The sequence below is a fragment of the Perna viridis genome, chromosome 9 (genome assembly GCF_037379345.1).
Source record: "Perna viridis isolate PV_CMFRI_1.1 ecotype Kerala chromosome 9, ASM3737934v1, whole genome shotgun sequence".
Taxonomy (NCBI): domain Eukaryota; kingdom Metazoa; phylum Mollusca; class Bivalvia; order Mytilida; family Mytilidae; genus Perna; species Perna viridis.
In genome coordinates, this window is record NC_142453.1 from 21,916,251 (window position 1) to 21,939,069 (window position 22,819).

General features: G+C 34.0%; 1 protein-coding gene across 2 annotated transcripts in view; it reads left to right on the top strand.

Annotated features, from left to right (window-relative positions):
- The window catches only part of LOC148607329 (uncharacterized), a 42,197-nt gene that overhangs the window by 2,261 nt on the left and 17,117 nt on the right, over positions 1-22,819 (top strand). Inside the window, exons 2-4 of one of the 2 annotated variants that reach the window (XM_088546771.1) lie at positions 5,510-5,611; positions 16,061-16,147; positions 21,018-21,083. The gene's annotated coding sequence lies outside the window, so the exon portion shown is untranslated. The remainder of the gene's footprint in view (positions 1-5,509; positions 5,612-16,060; positions 16,148-21,017; positions 21,084-22,819) is intronic. The other variant, XM_088546772.1, reaches the window with a different exon arrangement.

Here is a 22,819-nt window from a genome sequence, read left to right on the forward strand (position 1 = left end):
GTTGTATTTACATAAAAACCACTTTGCCCAGGCGGAAAATTTAGATTTTTTGTCATCACCTATTATTGTTTAAGGAAGAAAGAAACAAAATAAAATCTTTTCTTATGCTATTGGTAGTAAATTAATTAAAGGGAAATAGGTTTGGTTGAAAAATTGCTTATTTGAAACATTTTAAACATGTTCAGGATTTGTAGGTTCATACATGTAGATCTGATTTTCAGGAAGACATAAGAATGTGCTATGGAAATTGACTTAATATGATGGAAAAGTACCTTCCTTAGTGAATTGTATGTTCTGAAATGGTTTGTACATACAAATGTATAGCCTCATAGACTGGATTTTTTTTCTGGAAAAAATGGGGCACTTCCTTATACCAGAAACATTCTTTTTAATGATATTCATTGTTTGTGAAAAGTTTTTCCAGATAGCATTTACAATTTTTTTATGTGATTGATTGTTGATTATTGTTTACTGCAAATATTTATTTTTGGAGTTTGTTGAGGGGCGGATATTTGGGTTTTTTTCCTGGTGAATTTTTTGTACTAATATATTTTTTGTGCTTTGCCTTTTCCTTATGGTGTCTTTATAAGAAAATATAGATTTAGCATAAATGAAGCCCATGTGAATTTTTCATGATACTTGATTCTTAACAGCTGAATCTTGGCATCTTTTATTACATTAACTTCTGGTATATATAGTGGGTACTTTAGATATAACATATTTTATTAGCGGTAATGTAAATGATTTGTTGAAACATAAGCTTACATAAATGTAATTTTAATTTCCTGAATCTCATTTGTTACCCATTAAAGCCTAAAATAAAAATCTGTTTGTTTGCTGTTGCCACCCAACCCACTAAAAATTTTGGTTGCAATGTGGTAGAGCCTGGTACATATTAATAATTCCAAGACATGTTAAACTGACTGTAACGTTAATTATGAGAGTAAAAGCGAGCTCTCCGAATATACAACATGTTCAAATATATATACTATTCAGTTATATAAGACACATCCATCAATCAATGTGAATCTGGACATAAACATTCTATGTGTCCATTTTACCCGCCCATTTATTATTTGTGTACAAGTATTTTTGTCCTCTAGGTATATTTGTTTGCAAGTATTTCTGTCCTCTAGGTATCAGTACATTTCTTTTGACTTGCATATTACTTGTTACTTGTTGTTTTTTATAATATGTTCTTTTACTTCCCCATTTTTGTTGTTTTATACCTGTACATGCATATAATTCAATTTATAGTTAACATGAACAATATTAATTCTTAAAGTCATTACACATTCCTCCCTTTCTCAAAAATAACAATTTAATCAATAATGTCTAAGCACTGTCCTATCACAGTGACTCTAAATGATTTTATGGCAGTCTGCTGACGAAATTTTGTTTTCCATATTTTTTGTTTATGCTTGCACTCAACTCTGGTCTTTTCAGACCATGTTGTCAAAGTGCTTGTAAGGCAAGAAAAAACAATCATGCGTTTAAACGCGAAAGTGACCAGAACACAGTCTTGGAAATTTGGACCTGTCCACCAGCCAATATTAGTATAAATAGTGGCAGGCTTGCAGAAATTGTGCTTCCAAGCCAGTGTATCCTACATAAAATTCTTTACAGATTAATGTCAGAAATTAAGATGTCCACTGGGAACATGTGTAAAGAACGTAGTTAACAATGTTAACATTTTGTATTTACAAAAACTTTACTAAAACAGACTCTATGAGCATCCCACTTATATGCATGTACCACCGAGGCCCCCATATTAGTATATCTTGCATAAAATCACTTAACGAGTCCCTGTGGTCTAACATAACATGGCAGGAGATATTGAAATAAGGTTTTGGGGATAAAAAATATCCTTTATTTTATTTTGTAAATGTATACTTATGGTTTACTGATGTTAGTTGAATGTTCTATAGCAAGGCTTTATTTCCTTAATTCCCCTTATTATGTGACTAACAACGAAAACCATCCTGAGATCTGCAAAAAAAAATATCAAGATATTATGCAAACATACACGTTACTCAGTTTTTCCCTGCCCCGTGCAGGTCCGGGTGTTAAATTAATAGGCCTGCAGCAGCGATAAGCTTGTCGTAAAAGGCGACTAAATAGTGTTCAGAACCCTAGCCAGGGGCTAGAGCGCTCTGCCCACAGAGCAACTGGGATGTGTGCCCCTGGCGTGTTACATGCTGGGGTTATCAGGCTATAATACGGAAAACCTGACTGCCAACCATAGTGGTGCACCGTGTTGGGAAAAATGCCACGTTCCTCGCACATTAAAGAACCCTACTGTGGTATTCTCCCGGAGTAGGAACCATAGGGCTCCGCCACAGGAGGCTAAATTGCCCGACCCTACCCACCTCTCCCCATTTCCAGTGGTATCCAAAATTTGTTGACCCTATTGTCCTTGTGTCCCATCCCTTTTTCATTTCATCATCGTTTCATGTTCATTTTATCATCAATTTCATATTCATCGTCTCAATATAGCTGAAATATTGCTGCTCGGACGTTAAACCCCAACAAATAAACAAACATTTTTTGACTGAAATTCTATAGTACTGTGTGTAATTAGAGTTGTGATGAATATGGACACAAAAGAAATCTGGAAATTTGAACCACTGTTAAAAAATCAAAAATAAAAAAGTAGTTGGGGGCGGGGATGAGAATCTACAAATTAACATGATGTGGCCTTGATATGAGGAAGGTGAAACCTTTAACACTCCAGAGGAAACATATGAATTCAAACACCTAAGTACTTTCATAATTTTTGTCAACCCTGTTGTTAACTTTCAAATTGGTAAAAATTGTTATGATATCAGTTTAATTGTCCTTATGACACGGTCACATTGTCATGATCTGAAATATTTATGGGGTGAAATGTCCGGCTTTAGTAAGGAACTGTGTGATGTCATGGTCCTGAATGTCTTTGGGTTGATTTATCTGGTATTGATAAGCTGATTAAGTCATTTTTGTAAATATTCGGGTGCCATGTTTTGACTATAACTTGGGGAAAAGCTCATTGGTCCTTTTCACAAAAAATTGTAAGTGTAAAATTAGTCATAAGTTATGACATCACAATACTTTGATTTACTATGACATCATAACTTACGACTATTTTTACACTTACGATTATTTGTGAAAAGGACCACAGATTTGATTTGTATTTTATCATCTAAGCTACATTTGTAGCTAATGTTTCCTAGACTGCTGTGGTCCTCAATTGCATTTACCAAGTATAGGAGAATGAAGCTGCCGTGATGCAATTTTTGAGCTTCCGATTTTACATGCACACACAGAATATTGATGTTTTTTCTGGCCATAAGTGTACTGAACCCATTTGATAATACAACCGTTGATACTATGTATTAAAAAACTTTAAAATATCTGTATTAAGTTTTTGATGGTCTGAGTTCTGTCTGTACCGAGATTCCCAGAAAACTAGAGAATATATTGATTTTTATACCCCTTTTGAACACATCTTCCGGTAAGTTAATACATGTATATGATGGCCCTAAAACATTTGCAGTTGTGAGAGTGTCCCATCCTGGTATCCAACTGTCTGTCCATCTCCAGGGGCAGTCCCATTAAATTTTAACTTATAAATTGAGTATAGAAAAATGATTTTTTTTTGTTTTTTTCTTTGCACAATTGGAAAAGACAGGTTTTTGTATAAACAAGTTTGATTTTCTGCCAAATTTTACACCACACCATTCAAGGGAGTGTATCACTTTTAAATATTCCAATTTATAATAAATGCCACATTTTTGGTTTATTACCTGATGTAAGGACCTGCATTATGAATGATGGAGCCTTAAATTTTTCACTGTCCATCTGTCTGTGCATATTTAGTATAAAATATTTTTTTGTAGAACAAAACAAAATGAAAATATAAGTACATACAGAACAGGCATGAACCTAATTGAACAGATGTTTAGAACATTTTAAAATTTCTTTTCTGTCAAAGAATAATAAAAAATAACTCCTACCATACTGATACAATTACTGAAAATGAATAAAAATTGTCTGTACATAGCCAACAAAGCTTCAGCCTCCCCATAACATAAAAAAACTGTATTCTTTTTCCCTTGTCTCAATGCTTTAACACTATTCCAGAGGTAAAAAATTAATAAATACAAGCTGGTAGCCCAGACCATATTTTTGTGTAATATTTTCTATTTGTTTGACTAAATTTTACCCAAAAGTTTGGTAGCCCAGCTCAAATTTCATCAAAATCTATTCATGGGTTTCAAAGGAGTTGCAGATTGTAATATGGTTCCCTTTTGTCAGGAATTTATGTTTGGGCAAAAATTGTAGAAAAGATGACTGTTGGACTTGGATGTTTTTCAGCAATTCTTGGGTCTAATTCATTCTCCTCCTAAACAACTTGTAGGATTGTAATTAAACTCAATGAAGTAATAGATTACCATAGGGATGTGTGGATATTATCAGGAATTTATGTTTAAAGTAAATTTCCAGTCATATTCTGTTAAATTTGTGTTGTAAACAAAACAAATATAGTACTGATTTCCTTTTGGAGTTCAGTGTTATAGAATGGCAGCAAAATTGTGTGTCAGAAGTGCTTTGTCTATCCCTTATATAAATTCTTCCAATATGAATTGTGTGTCCTCATTGGTTCCCAAATGTATATTTATCCCTTCTATAAATTCTCCCAATATGAATCGTGTGTCCTCATTGGTTCCCAAATATATATTTATCCCTTATATAAATTCTCCCAATATGAATCGTGTGTCCTCGTTGGTTCCCAAATGTATATTTGTACAGGATTTAACAAGCTGTTGGGGGGATATTTGTCCCATAAGGAGAATGTCTAGTTTCTGGATGAATTGTCTTATCTTTCTTGGAATATGAATACTGTAAACAGAAATTTTTGCAGATTCTGTGATTCCATTTTGCTGTTGTGCAGTTCTTAATTTGCACTGTTCCTCAAATTGTTTTATTGTCTTCTTCAAAAAAGTGTTTAATTTTTGTGTTACAAAAGAAAATACTGAAAATAAATATGCTGCAAAAATTTCACAGTTAACAGTAGGTGAAATATTTTACTCATTCAATTGAATTCATCTTTCTTTAAATGGCATGCTGATAAATAATGACAAACGGTTCTTTTGAGATAGTGGAATTCGGATGTATGTTTGAATTTGAGTTTGATCTGTTCGTTCTAATGTCATAATTTGTAATTAAGCATGTGTCTATGGATACTAAATATAACACAACAAGGCAGGGTATAATTTAATGTCCCATTAGCTGCCCTATTTTTTAGTCATCATTTTTTCTCGTGAATAATCCTGCCAAAATGACGTGATGTTTATTTTACATTTCCATGTAGGCTTGTAATTCAACAATTTGGAGAAATTCTTGGAAGTTATCCAGGTGAGACATTCTTAATACCAGCTTCCATTAGTAGATTTTTAAAAAAAGTTATGGTATTTATTACACAATCTTTATATCCAGAAGTTGTGATGTCAGTTGTATTTTCTTTCAGATGCTTCCATAGAGCTAGCTAGTAGAGAGAATAGAAGAAAATTATTTGTGTAAAAAATCAAAAGTAATATTCAAAAGAAGAAAGATACAGAGCAAAATTCAGGTTTGTATTTTTTTTATGGCTTATGATGTGTGGTATTGAGGGCAAAAAGTTATGATGGTTAAGGAGAACAGTTGTGCATCATAAGGTTAAACTTATTTATCATGAAGGTTTAAATTCAATACGAACTGTGTGTTTTCTCTAGAAATCAAGTTAAAATTGCCAGATCCCCTGTCCTTAAATTTAAATGAGGGGAATGTTGCTAGTTGTGAGAGGGAACAGAAATCAGTTTTCTATCTAGAACTTTCTCACATGGGGTCAATCATCATGGCACAAGCAACTTGGCAAAGGAGGCCACTTCTGAAAATATGGGGTTAATAAAACAATGACTTCTATCCACAATATCCTATTTCAGAAAAGGTGTCCACTAAATAGATTGGTGGCAGTCTTGGATGATTTATGTGGCAGTAATAAATAACTAGATAACAAACTGAAATTTGAAATAAATACTGATGTTCGGAAATTTAAACACCAAGCAGTTAAGTTACTCTTTTTATTTGCAAAGATCCTCATGATAATTATACCCCATGTAACAAAGTTGCAATGGATTGAATGTTTTTTGACCTGTTTGTCAGTACGTCCGTCAGTCCATCGTCAGTTTTCCAGACTTTTTTTCTAAATGCTTGCAGATGTTGACTTTATTTTTTTTTATACAACTACAAGTTCACCATGATAAGTTACAGGTCAAGTTTAACTTTCTTTCCGCTCCGATGATTTTTACCAAATTACGAGGCTTGAACTTGGCAAAATTCATCATGATAAGTTGCAGGTCAAGTTTAACTTTTGTTCTGTTGTGATGATTTTTACCGAAATTATGTACCTTAAACTTAGCAAAATTCACAGAAATAAGAGTTTTCCAGACTTTTTTTCTATATACTTGCAATATTGAAATAATTTTTGGTATATAAATTCACCATGATAATTTGCAGGTAAAGTTTGGGTTTCATTCCGCTCTGATGATTTTTACCTAAGTTATGGGCCTTGAGCTTAGCAAAATTCACAGAAATAGCAGTTTTCCAGACATTTTTTCTAAACATTTGGAGATATCCGACATGATTTTTAATATATAAATTCACCATGATAAGTTACAGGACAAGTTTGTAACTGGTTCCGCTCAAATGATCTTTACCAAAATTACAGGCCTTGAACTTAGCTAAATTCACAGAAATAACCTTTTTTCGAGCTTTTTTCTCTTCAAAATGCTTGCAGATTATGACATGATTTTTACTATATAAGTTCACCGTGATAAGTTTCAGGTCTAGTCTATGTTTTGTTCCACTGTGATGATATTTACTTTGGATTAACTAAAACTCAAAGAAATCTCAGTAGTTCGAAACTACCATTCTGAGAAACAGAATTTAGTTACAAGATATAGGTCTAAAGCGTAAAAAATCACTCTTATTCCTTTTTTATCAGGGTCCTTCTACATGTATTTCTCTTATGGACAAATTTACTTGAGTATCCAACACTGGGACCCGTGGACTATGAGAGCACACTCACTAAGGTTCTTTAATTGTTTGCCTGCTGCAACTTTTTTAACTTGGCAATTGAAAACCATCAAAGTTTAAATCTACACATCACTGGCACTTGTTTTCATCAATGATGGTCCAACACCATTCAGATATCAGTTAAACTGTCAGGGTTCTTTTGAGTATTCATGGCATTCACTTCTTTATCTCTCAAGGTTTGGTAATATGGAGATAATTTTCTTGTTCTTTGCAACTATATTCAAGCGTTTGATTAACTTAGAGTCCAGTTTGAAGCAAGGAAAACAGGATACGTGTCTTCAATTAGGATACCGACTAAGACTTCGAGCTTTCTTAAATCAGGTGCATTATAAAACCGATTTCAGGGATTCATGAAGTGGATAATCACAAAAGGTGATTATTCCCAGGTTACCATTTCCATTGTGGTAGAATGGCAATAGTAATGCTTTTAACTACCAAGCGGTGATTATATTGCGGTGAAAAATTCCCTGCCATTTTACATTATTCATATTTTCAATCAATTTCATGGGAGAAATAGATTCTTCTTAAGCTTATTCTTGATTTAAACTATTTTCTTACAATGGTAAGATTTAATGGAACTATTTTGTGAGGAGAAATAATTCAAGTTACACATTACTGAAGGAGAATCAAAGTTTGCAAAACTTCAGAATTCTCTGTTAGATATAGGCCAGACCCTGAAAAACTTGAAGAGTGGGAGGTATATAATGATCATGGTGTCTCTCTGTTCCTTGAAATTACTGAATTGAATAGGATGAAACTTTCACATATTCTTGATTACATGATGCCATTGTGCACCTATATTGTTTTTCCTGTCTGAATGACTTTTGGGGTTTCCTGGTGCAAAACATAGACTTTGGCTGGGGGGTCTTCTAATTCACAACTCTGACACCACAAAATGGTATTTGATGAAACTTTCACAGATTCTTTCTTTAATGCACTTTCTATTTGTTTTTATTTCTGAATAACTTTTGGGGTTTCCTGATGCAAAACATGGGCTTGGTTATTAGCCAACCAATAAAAAAACTAAAACCATCTTTACAGGGATGATTTTTTCTGCTTTTTAGCAGAGTACCGCTAATTGAAATCCTGATTCTATTATTCTTTTTTTTTGTCTTTTTGTTTATTTACAATTTTACCAATTTCCTTTTTGTTTCATGACCTTGTAAAATCATTCCTGATCTTTAAATTCTCTACTCCTCTGAATCAGCTGAACGGAATTTGATGAAACTTTCTCAAATTCTTTATTGCATGATACCATTGTGCACCTTGTATTTGTTTTTTTCCACCTGAATGCCCTAACTTGTGGGGATTATTGTAGTTTTTTAGGGGTGGGGAGCCGTGGGATTACAAAGTGAATCTATTCTACATGTAAATATACCCCATTTGCAATTCCGGTTTATATTGATATGGTGATAGTTAACTGCTATTTTTCATATAATTTTTAATAAAATTCCTTAAATTTGTGATTGGCTGATTTAGATTTAATATCATCAGTAATTAAAAATACAGATCATGAGATGGAACCAGGCACATGCTAAAATTGGAGAGAATTTTTTTTTGCTTGAAATCTTGATTTTTCACAAAGTCTACCCCAATATTTTTCTTACCTTACTTCACCAAGCCTTTAGTTTCTATTTATACCACACTAATCTAAAATCCTGGATCTCCCCTATTGTGATAACATGATTTCAATGCATTACATAATGTCATGTATCCTTCATTTATATCTAAAAGCAAATTGTAACTTCAAGTAATAATCAGTCTATTGTCAATTTAAAATCTTTTGTTATCCAACCCTTACAAAATGATTTAATGGCGCCCACCTTCAGTTACATATACTACTAAGGTAGAACATACAGCTAATGGTGATTGGAAAGTAAGATAATGTTTTCCTCTTCTTAGTATTGAAAACCTTTGGTTTAGCAGTATTCTGTGTATTAGGTTTTCAGTTGTGATGTCAAAATAAAAAGTAGAATATATTCTGCTATGACTTAAGCATTAAAAGTAGATGTCTGTGGTTAAATTTTTTTTTTTTTTAATAGTGGGACTTGCCGTGATTGGGATTACCGTTCGCCATGTGCCATAGTCGCATTTCCTCTCAGAATGGCACATTGAGTGACTAATGTGTTGGGTCATGTGCACGCATTAAGTTTCCATCATTGATGGTGGAGTGTTGTCCACTACTTGTGACAGTGAAAAAGGCATGAACATGTCTTTTAACAATGTTTTATTAGCTGCAGGCGGATGTTTTGATCGCCATGTTTTCAAGGGGATTTGAAGACTGGGGAATGAAATGCTTCTTTGTCTATTTTTTTTTAGATTACATATTCTTGATCGCTTATGCATTTGAAAGAACAAGAAACATTGTTTTAAAGAATAAAAGTAATTTGATAATATCAGAAAAGTGTGGAGTGGCAGTCCCATTTGAAAGTGAAAATGCCTTCAAAGCTTCAAAGACATTTTTAAGTTGGACCTAAAACAGAAGAAATTATCTTTTTTAAATCCTTAAAAAATATTAATGATGGTAATTACCAGAAACAAACTGCAATTGTTGCAGAAACTTACTTGGCAGCTAGACACAGTTATAAACCCCCTATTGAAAATTTTGATAATTAATCTAAATGGTGGAGACATATTACATGTATCTGGTCCTGAAGCACCCCAAAAAGATCCAAAATCTGATTGCAGCCTAACAAAAAAAATTGACTCCTTCTTATCATTTGTGATAAACTACTTTAATACCATAGCCAAGTTAGGGTTTGATGGGGGATCTGTGGACTTTGATAAAGTACTAGACAATACATTAGTATAAAAACTCAAAGAACAGAAAAGAAAAGTGATTTGACGTGACAATTGACACATTAATTGTTAACTCTAATAAACATTTGATCTGCAGTGTAAGTTTGTTTATGATACAAATGTACATTTGGTCTTCAATATCTATGTCTAGCTGGCCTTTGCTGCTATTCCAAATTTTGTCCCATGTTTTTTTTTTTTTTTTTTTTTTTTAGAATGGCCCATTGAAATTGAAAATGTTCCATTGAATTGAAGGGTAGGGGGGCCATAGTCCCATTGGCAAAATTTTAATCTCAGTCACTGGACTTGTTGAAATGATTATATCACTAATAGGTACATGCCTCTTAGCTACATGTACATAGCCAATTCATATATAGTTTGTTTAAGTCATAACTGAAGTAAAAAGTTTTTTACAGATTATCAACTTGTTTTCTTACTGGTTGCTTATTTCCTACTATAATATGTCAGCAACAAAAAAATGTTACATATTGTATACTAAATATCATCCTATAAACTATTGGTTTGAGAGTATTGGTAATAGGATAATTAATTGGAAAGAGTGAATAACCAAAATATTATCAAGAGTGACGAAGAACGCCTAGATTTAATGAGAGTGCAGAACTTGTTCCGTGCACACGAGTTAAATCCTTAAGTGTTCTTGGCACAAGTGATCATATTTTTGTTATTCATGATAACCAATTGATTATCCTATTTATTATATAGATTTTCTTCATAATTTATAGATATTTTTAATATGAAATTTGAATTCTGTGATTGGCGGATTGATATCAAAGTTGTGACGTTTTGGGGGGAAAAAGCGCGAGAGTGAAATTACCAAATTTATTTCAATGTGAATTATCAAAATTTATTACACTCAGAACATTGCATAAAACACTGCTATCTACATGTATTAATAACACATGTTACTTAGCCAATTGTTAGGGAAGGGACCAGTCTGTATACATGTCTCTTTATGAAGGCTTTAAGCCTAAAGTAACATTTCATTGTTAAAGATACTAAGCCACTAGTATTGATTGTTTTACATGCAAATCTGAATTTGGGATTCAGAATAATAAAATAAAATTATTTCTTTTGAATACCAACATTTGTACCTTAACTCACAGTGAACATGATGAGTCAGGAAAGGGCAAACCATTATTTTTAGCACCCGCCATTAAAGATGGCTGACTCCTATAGTTATTAATCAGTCTGTGCATGCATCCGACACTTGTGTCCAGATTGTAAGATTCTTTGTCTTTTGGTGTAAGCTTTTGGTAGCATGAGGTTAGTTCAGGTTAGAGAGGTATTTATGGTTGGTGACCTTTGAACTCAATGTCAAATTATTGATTTTATGCATGGCTGAAGTACAGCATTTTCACCAAAGACTTGTAATATCACACATTGTTTTGGTTTTTTTCGACACAGTCGGTATGGTTTCGCTTTTTACCCATTGACCTTAATGACGCTCTTCCATGGAAACATCAGTCACCTGATCACAGTTCTGTTTTTTGATTGGCGAAATAGTGATAAATGAGGGGTGTTAGAAAAAAACTGTATCGAAAATTGAAATTACATGCCATTTGTTATTTTCTGAATGAAATGTAGAAAATTATAAGTAAGACAGAACAAATTTTAGTGCGTTGACTGTCTTTCTTTTTAAACATAGTACTTGTTTTATATTGCTTTTCTTTGAAATCTTGATTAACAATTACCAAGCTATAATCCTCTTTGATTAAATGTGTGAAATTTTGAAAAACACAAATTATTTTATTGTACTTAAGCCATGGGGTTGTGACCTATTGATTAAGTAGATTAGGTGTTAATGACATGGATTAAGTTGAGCCCTTGGCACAAACAAATTCTTGGTTTAACAAGGATATCAAAAGGAATTATATAATCAGTAAAAGTTATGTAATTGTCTGAAGTTGATGTGATAAAAATTAAGTAGCACTCCAGCTAAGAATCATGCAAAATGTGATACATGGTTGGAAAGCCTTCATATTTTTATTTTGGATATTTTGTTTAAAATGCTTTAGTAAATGGAAATTAACATCTGCTTTTTCATATAACCCATGCTCATAGGAGATAAAAATTGTATAGAATGCACTGAAGAATTCAAAAATAAGGGAGGTAACTCTGTAAATGACACTCAAATACTATAGAATCTATTTGATTTTCAATGTTAATTATCTCCTAAGAGCAGGCAGATTTTAATGAATAATTAAACATTTCATAATATAGACCCATAAATTAACTTAATTACAAAAATAAAAATATGTAGCCTTTTTTGAGGTGTATCACATTTTTCAGATTTTGCATGATTCTTTCAAAGACAGCTACTTAAGTTTTGGCTAGTAAAATTCTTTGTATTGTATATCGTTTGGTACACATGGAATACTAGGCACAGATCTAAGGAGAGAAATGCTAAACAGAGGTACTATAGAATGCAGAATGTTGGTCAGGTGGGCAGGGAAAATGATTTTCCACAGCATCTACAAATTCCACTGACAGCCACTAGATATTTAGTATGCAAATTCAGTATGGGGTCCCATATCATGGGGTGGGATTTCTGGTCTGTCACACTTATATTTACCAAAGCCTCATCTTCAAAACCCTTCAGAAAGTTACAACTCCACTCACAGGTGAAGGAAAAAACATCAGCCATTAAACCATACCGTTGAATGTCTGTTGAAATAAATCAGTGGTCTACCAATATACAGTTTAAATGGACTGTAGGACCTGGTACAATAAGAAAACTTAAAAAGTGATGTCTTTACCAGATGCATTAATTTTACAAGACCATCATTTTGTACCCTCTAAGAGTTGTGTTTTTAAGTGGGCATGGTTAAGAAACAATATACAAGACATAAGCTCTGTTGAGCTGTTGACCAACATCAGACAAGTGGAAAAACAAATATAACTGTTTCCTGTTTCCAGGGTAAAAAAAAATGCAGGTTGGTAGTTAGGAATTTGATTTAAAAAAAAAATGATTATCAATGATTATGGCATGATCAGCTTTACTTGATTGAGAAATTATGAAAGATACACTACATGACTGGTTGAATAGACTTCATAATGTTAACTACAGTACAGTCATGCTTGCTTCTTCAATGGGGAGCAGCCATTTTGATTGTTTGGGCTTGAATGAAGATCCAGATCATATTGGGAGCAATCAGGATCTGGATTCCGTAACAATTTTTTTCTGGAATCAAGGAGTTTCTCTCCAATCAACTACTTTGCCAACAAATAAATTATTCCTGATCATGAAGCTGTGGGTACTATCTACAAATTTTACAATAATATATTTTAATTTTCCAAAATTTCTTCATATGAAAACCAGGGAAACTTGGATCGCCAAGTACTTTTAAATTTCATTTTCTGTTTTTTTGGTCATATTCCCAGTCTTTTTCAAACTAGCTTTTGCATTTATGTAGGTCTAGTGTATCAGACATTTTGGACTCCTTATCTCCATCTTTTTCAAGAGGGATTTTGAGTAAAATCTGATCCATGGCCTTCCCCGTGATAATTCTTTACTAAAACATCATTTTTTCACACATTCAGTATTCATATAATTGATAAACTCTGGTAGCCTAACCCTGGGCAATTGTACAGGAAAAACAATGATAAAATTTTTGCTATCTGAGACCAAACGTGTCATGCAATCTTCAAACTTTTTCAGACAAAGCCACTCGGACTTCCAAAGTTACAAAAACTGGAAGTCCGAATGATTTTTCAGTGGTCCGAAAAATATTTGAAATTCTATTACATTTTTTTTTAAAGTCTTAAATCATCTGAATCTTTGTCTGGTAATAAGAATATCCAGGTTATAATGAAATTACATAACAACAAACGCTTATTCAATACAGACTATTTAGATATGTCTAAAAACCCCAAAATAAACAGAACACTACAACACCCCAAAATTTTGGGAAGTCCATCTGGCTTCCTAAGAATAATTTTAGGGGCCCGGCCTACCGGGCCCCTGGCTAAATTTGAAGACTGATGATGACAAAACTATTTTTGGATTTTAAAGATTTACATTATTTATGATTAAATGAGAAAGGCAAAATAACAACGTCTCTGCTTCACCAGACTTCTAACACCAGGCATTGTCGTAAAAACAATACTAAAAATTTGAAAAAGGAATGTGGACCCTCGATTTGTTTTACATGTCCACGTTCAACCAAGACTATAATGAGGACTTGTCCAGGGGGCATAAGGCATAGTATTTTCACACTCCTGTAAACTAACCTTCAACTGATGCTTCTGTTTATTTCAATTTCAATTTAGCGCCATCAGGTGTAAACTTGCACTTATCTCCCTTTTGTATGTTAGAGTTATCTTTCTTTGGTCCACATTGCCATGCCAGTTTCACATATTTTTTTTTATTTTAACTCTGTTGTTGTTTCATGAAACTTTCGAAAATAGTTTATTACTATTGAAGTTAGCTCTCTTTTCAAGTAATGCAAATTTCTGATTATTGTTGTTGAGTTCTTGGACTTTATTCAGGAAAAAGGAGTGATTTCCCTTTATTGCATGCTCCACACAATTTTCATGAAACTCTCTTGTTTTTGTTTTTTTAATTTTATTGTAAGCTTCTTTTTGATTTATATATTGTGTGTCGCAAATCACATTTCAACACAATCAAATTCAGAGCTGTGTCAAGCTTGAATTTCATGTCTATACTTGCCTCATCATTTCATGGTTCAACCTGCAGGTATAGCTAGCTGCAATCAACGAAGCATTTTAGTAAGATTTATGAAAAGCTAAATCAACTGAGTTTTGGATATAGCAAAAAAAGGCAGGGGCCATGATCCATATGCCCGTTGAAGCTGAAAAAAGGCCATTAAAGTTACAGGATTTTACTTAGAATGTTATTAAATGGCCCTATTTACATCTTGAATACTTGTAATAAATGCTGAAAATGGACCACTGCAAAAATTTGAGAAAATTTATGGTATCATGAAAGTCTTGACATAAGTACTTGATATTACGGTACTTACATATAATACTTGATTATTTCCGATGAATTGATTCTCAATTTTCCAAATCAACTTTAGGTAAGCCTTCTCTGCTTATATAACCTGAATAGTTGTAACATCACTTATTTACAAGTAAAATTACAATCTGGAATGCTCTAATCCAAGGAACTATAACTTTTTCTATTGACTTTCTGCCCACATTAGATTATGTTGTCTAAGAAACTAATAGCAGAATATTTGTGAAAAGAATGGCATATCCAATAGCAGTAAATGTCAGAGAAAAACTTTTTAAATGACCCATTAACTAAGTTCATGCCCAAGTGACACAACTTGTAAAATACTGATAAAAAACATTGTCAATTTCCACAATAACTCTGATCAAAGTGGAAAGATTTTATTATGTAACATACAGGTGAGAATATTCTCTGACTGAAGTTTTTTTTTCTCAAATTTTTACAAAATACAGAATAACAGCATGTTTGTATTAAATATAGAATATATGATCATTGTTAGCCTAATAGGAAAAGATGTGATGCTTTGTCTACAATTTAGATGTTCTAAGACAGGCTTCATTCTATTTATATGCAATGTCACATGTGGCAGTGGTTGTGGAGTGATTGTCTCGGTTGTCAACAATCTATGGACAGGCCACTAAGCATAACACAGAGTCATCCAGTCATTTTATTTGCAAGAGCGTGTATAAAACACTGTGGCTAACTACATTTATGATTAGCTAAAGACCCTTAGTATCCAGACTATTTCATATATATATACCTGTACATGGTTAACCCAGGAAGTTATCTTTGTCAGTTTATATATAGCCAGTGGTCATTAGATTGATGAACAGCCATTAAACTGGAACTGACCTTGTTCATGAGGGGATTTTCAACAAATTAATACATGAACATTTTATATGTACAGGGTGAGTGTTGCACACAGCTGCTTTGTCATAGGAAAATGCACATATTTTTAGTAACACAACACTACTAGTCTGAGAAAAAACATCAGGCAAAAAAAAACTACAGTTAACAACAAAACATATCATTGTCAAGCATGGCAATATTGCTGACTACAGGTAGGCGTTATATTAAGATTTGATATAAATTTCTATATCCTGTTTTCAATTACTAAAGTAAAACTTCAATATTGCAAACATTTTTTCACAGGTTACAGGACATTGGTTTCTGAATTATGCAGATATCACTGGATCTGTGATTGTTGCTGAGGAGAGGCAAACTGAATAATGATGAAAGGTTGGTAGAATTAATCTTAGTTTAAGAGAAAAACTCTCCCAAAGAATTACATTGATAACTTGCCTGGCTTGGATCTGGAGATTTGATAGGAAAAAGGGGTCCAGACTATTTTACGCTTATTGATACCCAAATTTGCTGGGGGGGATTTGTGACTTGAACTGTTTGTAAATGAGGGGCCATATAGCACTTGAAATAATCATGATCTTAATTTGTGAAGAAAAGTTATTTAACAGTTTGTGATTTGAAACAGCACAGTGCCATATCACAAAAAACAAGGCTGGGCTTGACTTTTTGGGTTATGACTTTTTGACTTGAACAGTTTGGAAATAGGAGCCAAAAAGTGGCAGAAGCATGCTTTTTCTTGATGTGTGACAAAAAGTTGACTAAACTGTTAGTGAATGAATGTCTTGTACCACACAATGCCATGCCACCTAAAGAAGGCTGGGATTGATTTGGGGATGGAGTTGTGACTTGAACAGTTCAGGTGTTTAGAAATTAGGAGTCAGAATCATGCATTTATATGATGAACAATTACTTTACTTTAAATGAATGTATCTCTTGGAAATCTGAAGATCTGTATACCTTTCATAATGATTCTTTATTTTATTTTGGAGTAATTGAATTTTTTTGGTAAAAAAGGAGGATGTTGTTGGTTTTTTCCCTACATTTCGCATGAGTTGATTATACAAGGTGCATTATTTCATTAAAAAATATGTACAAAATATATGGGTGGTTGGGTCACAAAAAACTGCCTTCCAACCCTCCCATACATTTATTAATGTAATAGTCCTTAGAAAGAACCAATATTGGGAATTATTTGTAGAGAAGCATGAAACCCTGAATCATTTTGTACCAATTATTGTTTCTCTCTTTTATCAACTTAAAATTTGCAATTTTAGTATTGACATGCAAAATTTTCAGTGCAAAAATTTTTGTTCCCTTAATTAGAATTATTGCTTCAATTTGATATCACCCCATGCAGGTCCGGGTGTCAAAAGAATGGGCCTGCAGCAGCGCTAAGCAAGTCATAAAAGACGACTAAATATTGCTCAGTGCCCTAGCCAGGGGCTAGGGTGCTCTGCCCACAGAGCAACTGGGTTGTGTGTCCCAGGTGGTGGAATGGGGTACCCCTGGCATGTTACATGCTTGTGTTGTCAGGCTATAATACAGAAATCCTGACCCCAAACCATAGTGGTGCACTGTGTTGGGGAAAGATGCCACGTTCCTTGCATTTTGTTGTGGTATTCAATAAGAGTAAGATCCTTTGCCATGTGAGCTATTGCCATCACTTGGCGTGCGTCGTCGTCGTTAACAGTTTTTCAAAACTCTTCTCCTCTGAAACTACGTGACCAATTGGAACCAAACTTGATATGAATGTTCCTTGGGGTATCCTGAATAGAACTGACGTGGGGATTTTTGATCCATCGAAAAATATGGCTGTTGTTACTAAAAATAGAACATAGGGGTCAGACAGTAGTTTTTTGCATATATCTGCAAAATGGTTAGGTTTAGCCAAATTCTGATGAGGGGTGAAAGTGTTCAGCATTGATGAGATCTATATGTGGTCGAATTTTCATTTTAATCTGCTCAGCCACATTGGAGTTATTGCCTTTTTCAACATTTTGTTTTGCTATTTTTAATGTTATTTCTTTCAAAAATCTTCTCCTCTGACACTACTTGACCAATTGTAACTAAACTTGGTATGAATGTTCCTAGGGGTATTATGCATAGAACTGATGTGGGGATTTTTGATCAGTTGAAAAGCATGGCCACCATTACTAAAAATAGAACATAGGGGTCAGACAATAGTTTTTCACATATATCTCCAAAACGGTTAGGTTTAGCCCATTCTGAAAGGGGTAAAAGTGTTTAGCATGATGAGATCTATCAGCGGACAAATTTTCATTTTAATCTATTAAGCCATGTTAGAGTTATTGCCCTTTTTCAAATTTTTTTGCTATTTTTGATATTATTTTTTTCAAAAATCTTGTCCTCTGACACTATTTTACCAATTGAAACATAACTCAGAATAAGTGTTCCTTGGGTTATCCTGCACAGAATTGAAGTAGGGTTTTTTGATCCGTCCAAAAACATGGCCACTGTTACTAAAAATAGCACATAGGGGTCAGACAGTAGTTTTTTCTCCAAAACCGTTAGGTTTAGACAAATTCTTTCAATTGCTGAAATGTTCCCTATTTTCAGGACTACAAAAGCCTTCAGGCCTAAAATTTGAAAGGCACATTTAACCAGGTGAGCGATTCAGGCTCCTAGGAGCCTTTTGTTTTAGTGGCAATCAAATTTGTTGACCATATTATCCTTGTGTCCCATCCCTTTTTTCATTTCATCACCATCATCATTTCATGTTCATTTTATCATCCATTTTATGTTCATCACCTGAATATAGCTGAAATATTGCTGCTCTGGCGTTAAACCCCAATAATCTATCAATCAATCAATTTGGTATCATACAAAACATGTTAGCAATTTTTGTCAGTCTCTTATATAAGCTTCCTATTGAGTGGGAATAAGGAATGAGTCAGGATATACTGAAAGCATGACATTCTATACAACCCTGTGTTATTCCAAAAACATTTATTTTGGTTTTTTTTCTCATTATGACGGGCATATCATGCACTCATGGCGCAGTTGTTTATGTGTATTGTATTGGCAGTTTTTATCATATTTAGACAAAAATTTCAAAAGTAAGTCAAGAATGTTTGTTTATATGCCAGTTTTCAGCTCACCTTGTGCACATGTGAGCTTTTGCTGTAACTTTGGAACGTTGTTCACACTTTTGCAAAACTATGCATAGAACTTATGTGGGGATTTTTGATCTGTTGAAAAACATAGCTGTTGTGTAGGCATCAGACAAAAGTTTTTTGTGTTAATCCCCAAAACCGTTAGGTTATTAATGGATAAGGGTGTTCAGCATTGTGAGATCTGTCTATGGTCAATTTATCCAGTAAATCTTTAAAAACATGATAGAGCAATTGCTTTTTTTCCACATTTTTTTTCACTATTTTTATGTTATTACTTTCAAAAATCACCTCCTCTAACTACTTTAATAATGCTGCATTGAACTGATGTGGGGATTTGTGATCCGTCAAAAAACTTGGCTGACATTACTAAATATAGAACATAAGTGTCAGACATAAATTCTCGCATATTGTCTAAAAAACTGTAAGATTTAGCAAAATTCTGCCATAGGATGGGTGAAATTGTTCAGGGTGTTGAGGTTAATCTGTGTTCAAATTTTAGTGAAAGTTGTATATCATCAAAACAGTAGGTTAAGCCAAATTCTGACATAGGATAAAAGTGTTCAGGGTGTTGAAGTTTATCCGTGATCAAATTTTCATGAAAATTTTAGAAGCTTTGGTGGAGTTATTGCCCTTTTATGACATTTTTTTACTATTTTTAATGTTACTTAAAAATTTTCATATCCGAAACGACTGGACAGAATTCAATGAAAATTAATGTGATCTTTCTATAGTCAAGCATTTTAATGGTTGCCAGTCTCCCGAGGTTACACACATACCACTATACCACCAGCACTGTTATAGTTCCTTTAAGATATGAGACTTGAGAATTTCTATCTCAGAAGAAATATGACTGCTTTTACAAAAACTGAATTTTGCTTATCAACCAGATGAGTGTTTCAGGCTCTTTTATTTAGAGCCTCTAGTTTCGTTCCCTGCAAAAGGTAAACTTTTTCCTTACAAACCTATAATATGCATACTATGCAAAAGGTAAACTTTTTTCTTACCAACCTATAATATACCCATGCATGCAATACATACATATGAAAAGTTTAGCATGTTATATTAGTTTTATACCCTGCTGTACGAAGGTGATACCATCAGAAAAGTAGCTTGTCCATCTGTCTGTCCATCCCCTGAATGTCTCCAGATAATTACTTTGGAATAATTTGGTAATGTTTTTTTTTTATTTCACCTGGCCATGACCTTATGATAAGTCCTACCAAAGTCCTCTTTGAGTCAAAAGTGTCAGACTACTCCTTTTATAGTTATTGCCCTTGAAAGGCAAAAAAAATTAACAGAGGAGTGATTTGGGCTCCTTGGAGGCTCTTGTTTCTTAAACTTTGCATATTTATTTAGTACCGCAAAATACAGGTTAAGTTCAATTTTCAATAAAATCCAAACATAGTTTTCATGTTGGGCCATTTTGAAATATTTGGCCATCCCCCTGTTTTTACCGTTGCAAAAATCAATGTGGACAAAACTAAATTATGACTGAATGGATGTGACCCAGTAAGTGCTATACCTCCAAAGGAAGACTGGGAATGATTTTGGGTTATAACTGGAACAATTTATGAATAGAGGGCAAAAAAGGGCCACTTTGATTCTGGATATATCTTATCCTGTGTCAAAAATTTCAGAGCTGTTTCAAGCTTGAATGGTGTGCAAGAGTAATCAAAGCAACCAAGATTCTAGTGGAAATCAAAAGAATGTAATTCAGGGACAAAGACCAATTATGGAAAACAGACAAACACAACAAGCAACATAAAATAACCAAAATAATACATACAATGAAAGTAACAAAAGTAAATAAGTACTCAGATTCCACTTAAAACTGGGAGTGTGGACCAGGTGCACTGGTTAGGTATATGTCCTCTGCTTTTCTAGAAACACCTGTGTCATGTCAAGGGTAGACAAAAGAAGAAAGGAAAACTATGGCACATTGAACAAATCAGTTTTCATGGTGCAGATAGATAAACTGTAATGATCCATAAGTTCATTTATCCAATATCCATAGGCATATTAGCCCCAACTCTTCATGGTTTGACCTCTTGAGTTCATATCAAGTTGCACCCAGCAAAGCTGTGTCACCGAAGATTTTCCTTTATTTTCAGGTCACTGTACTGTAAATGACTTCTACAACATCAAATGAACAACTGAAACTTCTACATTTATCAAAGGTTTGTAGAATTGTCAAGATTATATTTATTATTATATTTCTTCAATGATACCACTTAAATAATGATTTGGTTTGACGCTCTCAGGTCATCAGTAATGGTGGCATTTATTTTTTTCCTCATTTTTGGCCACCTGAGGCAAAGGCCCCTTGATGTGAGCTAGTATCACCATTTAGCATGTGCAGTAGTTGTCATTGAAATTTTTACTTTAATTTTTTTGTTCTTTAAAACAACCGGTGATTTGACGACTTGGTCACTATTCACAGGAAATGTAATCACAAATTATATCCCAAAATGATAATCAAACTAAGAGTACCTCTCCTTCTTTGGATTGAAAAGTTCAATAAAGGTATATTGGGTCAGTTTGTATCCAGGAATTGATGAGGAGCTGCTTCTTTTTCTAAACCATAACAGATCACAAAAAAGTCTGGGACTCGTGGAGGCCGGAAAGTTTCCCCTGCGACAGCACAAGAAAGTCTGGGACTTGTGCAGGGAAGCAGCCCACGTCACAATCAATTATGCATGGCTAATCTAGAGTGATCACCTTGTATATATCGTCGTTTTAGCACTCCAAAATATATCAATTAGGCAAGAAGCAATATATTAGTAAATTCATGATTGTATATTATATGTAATTAAAATTCTTGCACACTTCTATAGAAAATAAGGGGTGACAGGAGGCAACCTTGTCGTATTTCTTGTATGTTCATTGAAATATGACGAGAGTGTTGAATTGTGATGACTCGGTGTTTGTTGGTTTTGTAGAGTCCTTGGATAATCTTTAACTATTTGAGAGGGATTCCACAGTGTCTAAGTACCGTCCAAAGTACATTTCTGTTAACTATGCTAAGGTTTTCTTGAAGTCCACGAAGTTTATGTAGAGGGTAGATTGCCATTCTATTTACTCCTCGATGATGACCGGTAACGTGGCAGTTTGGTCAATACATGATCGACTGCATCAGAATGCGGAGAGTAGCTGAATTCCTCTGCCGTTTTTGGAAGTTGCTCAGGTCGACCTTCTTTAGAAGCTTAATGATGTAACTTAAAACTCCACTCCTCAGAGATTTCCACTGCTTCCCAGATGTTTTCAAACAGCTCATGCAAGGTGCTGTATGGCCCTGTGCAGGTCGAGTGTCAAAAGAATAGGCCTGCAGAAGCGATAAGCTTGTCGTAAAAGACAACTAAATAGTGCTCAGAACCCAGGCGGGGGAATAGGGGCTTTACCCACAAAGCAACTGGGTTGTGTGTCCCAAGTGTTGGTATGGGGTAGCCCTGACATTCTAGGTTTGTTAGGTCATAATACCGAAAACCTGTCCGCAAACCATAGTGGAGCCACGTGTTGGGAAAGATGCCGCGTTCATCGCACGTTGAACTACCCTTCTGTGGTATTCTACCAGAGTAGGAACCATTGGGCTCCGCCACAAAAAGCTGAATTGCCCGACCCTACCCACCTCTTCCAACTTCAAGTGGCAATCAAAATTTGTCGACCCAATTATCATTGTGTCCCATTCCATGTTTCATTTCATCATCATTTCATGTTCATTTTAGTATCTGTTTCAGGTTCACCGTCTGGATATAGCTTAAATATTGCTGCTCGGGCGTTAAACCCCTATAATCAATCAATAAATCAATTGAGATGTTGTAAGTCCTTTCCGGGTTGATCTTCAAGACCTCAGGTGGAATTTTTGTTCGGTCCTGGGGCTTTTCTAGTCCTTATTCGTAATGCTTTTATGATTTCA